General features: G+C 35.8%; 1 non-coding gene across 1 annotated transcript; it reads left to right on the forward strand.

The window, feature by feature from the left end:
• The first annotated feature begins 314 nt into the window (after positions 1 to 314).
• Positions 315 to 421, forward strand: LOC124898218. The gene has a single exon (XR_007055194.1). It is a non-coding gene; the product is annotated as a small nucleolar RNA R71 (small nucleolar RNA).
• Positions 422 to 3,273: the final 2,852 nt, after the last annotated feature.

Here is a 3,273-nt window from a genome sequence, read left to right on the forward strand (position 1 = left end):
CATTAGTTGTTGTTGTTGATAGCGTGACCACAAACTTCATACCGCTAAAATGAGTAGATATTTAATTTTGTAATGCCACAAGCTGAGCTGATAAAGTAGTAAACTGATCTACCTCCATCATACCTGCAACCTTCTTTTGATCACTCCTTGAGTTAGCATGCCACTCAGGATTCCCTTGTGAAATCTGATTCAGAAGTGTATATAATTCATAATATGTCTTTTCAAGAGCTTGCCCACCAGCTGCTGAATCCAAGAGAATTTTGGTGTTTGGCTCCTAACCCTTTATGAAAGTATAAACCAATACATCATTAGACTGATGATGGCGAGGGCACTTTCTAAGCTTACCCTTAAGTCTTTCCCATGCTTTGAAAATATTTTCTCCTTCTTTCAGGCTGAAAGTCAAAATCTCTCTTCTCAAATATGTTTTCTTATCAGATGGAAAGAATTAAATAATGAACTTCTGAGCTAGATCATCCTAGGAAGTGATAATGTTTGGTGGTTTAGCATATAACCATGTCTTTGTTTCCCTAATTAAAGAAAAAGGGAAGAGAGTCGGACTGAAATAATCAATAGATACCCCAGTAGGAATATAGGTACCGTTATGTTCCAAGAAAGTCTATATGTGCTGTTGTGGATCGTCATGTGAGAACCCAACAAATTGTCCACTCGAACACAACAATTGCACCATATTTTGCTTCAATCAAATAAATCACCCGCCTCTGGCTTGAAGAAGTAATTAGCAACATGGTTCATAAGTGGAATTGCAACTTCACGAACTAGTCTGGCTTCTGTTAGAGCAGGGGCAGCTAGAATAAATGGACCTTGAGCATACCCAGCATTTAGATTAATTAGATCAATCAGATTAGGATCTCTTTTCTATGCTATTTGAACTTACTTAATTGGATAATAAGCTCTTCACCTTTGATGAATTAGCTGTCCTGGTTCCGAATAAGGATTTACCAACTCTCTATCTCTTGCCATTGTCTGGTACATCGCTAATCCTTCAAAAGTGAGCCAATAAGATCAAGTCGTTATCACTTAAACTTATTATCAAAAACCAAAAAATTAAAAATTACTTATTATACTAGTCCCCAGCAATGATGCCAAAAACTTTTTGTGGTTTATCATACATGCAAGTGCACGTGGTCATACAAGTAATATAGGGACTTAAATAGTAGGATATCTTACCCATGAGGACTACTTAACTAGCAATTCTACTAACTTTAGTTTTTGACAACTATGTAGTACGTGTTGAGAGTATCATGATGGATTTGAAGAATTAAGTAATAATCTACATAATAAAGAAATAAAAGTGTGTGACAGTAGCAATGTAAACAAGGTTATAAATAATACTAGTGAGAATTCAAGGGTTGAGAAACTTTTAACAATCTTACAAGTCTATACTCTTATCATGGTTTAGTTGATTATCAAGTTATTGATACACAAGGTCAAGAGTATGATCATGGTCTCCCGATCTTCTAATATTCTAGGTAAATGAACATTGCAACTACATCATTGACCGAGTATGCAATATCCAAGTAGATGCATTAAGATATCATCCTGCAAGCGAACCAAACAAGGCTTCTAGGTATATCTCTATGCTAGATGATAATTCAAATTCTTTACTTTATAAAAGAATAAGAAACTTGCTCCTTAAAATCTTCGATCTAACCGATGATTCTCCTTTTGGGTTCACAAAGGAATATAGATTTATTTCAATGGTGGCCAATCATCAAAATAGTAAGCTCAAGAGATTAAGAATAACATGTATGAAAATTCAACAATAAACCACTCTAAGAATATCAAAGTGCATCCTAAAACCTAGAACAAGGGTGATTAGCTCATGTTTTAATTCAACATCAAAAATGAATAGTTAATCATACCAAAAAGTAATCTAGAAAGAATGAAGTTCAAAGAACCCTAAGTGAAATGTTATAGTGTTTTTAGCCTCTGTTGTATGTTTGGAAAAGTATCCTCAATTATCTTTAAGTGTTCCTTTTATAGTAGGACAATTTTAGCCTAGTGATGAGCCACCTACACGTCGCAGAGGACACAACAAGGGAATAGGCACCGCGTCATGCCACTCAGTCCATGGGAATGGGTTTCGAGCCACATGACTAATTTAGGGGGAATAGGGTCTGTGTCGTGGTCCTATCATGAATCCTCACTTGAATTCACCTTTAGTCTAAAACTCTATAGAGGGACACGGAGGTAACTCCATGGGAATAGGGTTCGCGCCACAAGGGTCATTCTTTCTCAACTCATTGCTTCTTTACTAGCTTTCTCCTTTAAATGCATGCTTCCCAAGCTCAATCCAATTAGTTTTATGTCCCAAAAATTAATCCCCAAGGTTCAATGCTTATTCACTTCCTATCATGCATTCAGTTATATCCAATTTCATTAAAAAATTCACTCTGCATCACTAATCATGTCCATTATCTAAGTAATGCAATTATAATTCAAACACAATAAGAATAACACATTTTAGCTCTTATAACAAGTCCTAGTATGGGTGATAATTGGTGCTTGGACATATAAAATATGCCCATAATCAAGGTACTAGTATGACATCACAGATGACCTCCACAAAGAGAAAACACTTCCAAGGGATATCGCCACAGGTATTCCTTTTTAGCTAGCACTCTCACTTTACTTCTAAATAGCCAAATGTAAATTTCAAATTTCTAAATGTCCTCCAACTGACTCGAAAAGGCTAATGCCTACAAATCCGAACCACAATACACTATACCATCTTGATATTAGCATAAATCACCAAAGGACCATCTGATCCAAAACCAACCCATGACATGAGTCATACCACCGAATCCAAATCCAAATATAACTTTGTTTTACTATTTCTCCCCTGTTATCCACTCAAACCTAGGAGAAAAATCACCTTAGTCCTGTTCGTGGAATCTCATCATAGACAACTCAAAGAACTGAGGTTGATCATCTAAAGTCCATTTGGAAAACATGAGAATAAGCCCATAAGGTGCTGTCTTGGAATACGAATGGAGATAATCAAGGAATGTAATATATACCAATGCAACAACTAGTCCGGATGATAATCAAACTAAAGTCCAGAAGATCAAGGTATAACTGCTCATCACTGAACGATCTGCTCCAAGATATCCCATTAACCGAGAACAAAACCATACTTAATCTAGCTCAAGTATATACTCCAACTAAGTATATCATAAAAAATTCCAAAAGAAAACTGGAAACTCAAGGTAAAGACTAAAAGAACAAATATCGGATCAATGGGTCTTCATA

This window comes from Capsicum annuum, chromosome 4 (genome assembly GCF_002878395.1).
Source record: "Capsicum annuum cultivar UCD-10X-F1 chromosome 4, UCD10Xv1.1, whole genome shotgun sequence".
Classification (NCBI taxonomy): domain Eukaryota; kingdom Viridiplantae; phylum Streptophyta; class Magnoliopsida; order Solanales; family Solanaceae; genus Capsicum; species Capsicum annuum.